The sequence below is a fragment of the Chionomys nivalis genome, chromosome 2, assembly GCF_950005125.1.
Source record: "Chionomys nivalis chromosome 2, mChiNiv1.1, whole genome shotgun sequence".
Taxonomy (NCBI): domain Eukaryota; kingdom Metazoa; phylum Chordata; class Mammalia; order Rodentia; family Cricetidae; genus Chionomys; species Chionomys nivalis.
Genome location: NC_080087.1, coordinates 68,272,965 through 68,273,898, shown reverse-complemented (window position 1 = coordinate 68,273,898; position 934 = coordinate 68,272,965).

Sequence of the window (934 nt, the reverse complement as noted above, 5' to 3'; positions counted from 1 at the left end):
GTAAAGAAGCTGGGGAGATGGCTCAGTGGTTAAGGGCATCGGCTGCTCTGCCAGAGGACCCTGGTTCAATTCCCAGCACCCACATGGCAGCTCACAACTGAACTGTCTGTAACTCCAGTTCCAGGGGATCTGGCATCCTCACACAGATATACATATATACATGCAGGCAAAAACACCAATGCATTTAAAAAAAAAAAAAAAAAAAACAGGGAAAAAAAGCCATGAGAGTATCAGTTCATCACTTTAGTCCCAACACTTAGGAGGCAGAAGCCAGAGAGTTCGAGGCCAGCCTTGTCCTCAAGAGTTTCAGGCAGTGGTGACGCACGCCTTTAATCCCAGCACTCGGGAGGCAGAGGCAGGCGGATCTCTGTGAGTTCGAGGCCAGCCTGGTCTACAAAGGGAGTTCCAGGACAGGCTCCAAAGCTACAGAGAAACCCTGTCTCCAAACACCAAAAAAAAAAAAAAAAAAAAAAAAGAGTTTCAGGACAGCCAGGGCTACACAGAGAAGCCCTATTGCCCTATTTGAAAAACAAAACAAAACAACAAAACTGTAAAGGAAATGGAAATTTGCTAAGCTGATTTCAAACAAAATCTTTAAACAGATTAAACAAAAGTGTTGCATGAGCGAATAAGTTTGTCCCAGAACAGGGTTATTAAATGGAAGATTCCTGTGTTCAGTGTGTGATACTTCCTTATGAGTCACCCAGGAAAGTCCCTTATACCCCCCAAAACACAATACAGGCTATTGATATTACTATTATCTACTATTTATTGCCTACCAGAATTAGGGTAAGACACTATTTCTGTTTTTGGGTTTTTGTGGGGTTTTTTTGTTGTTGTTGTTGTTGTTTTTTTTTTTTTTTTTTTTGGTTTTTCGAGACAGGGTTTCTCTGTAGCTTGTCTGTAGCTTTGGAGCCTGTCATAGAACTAGCTC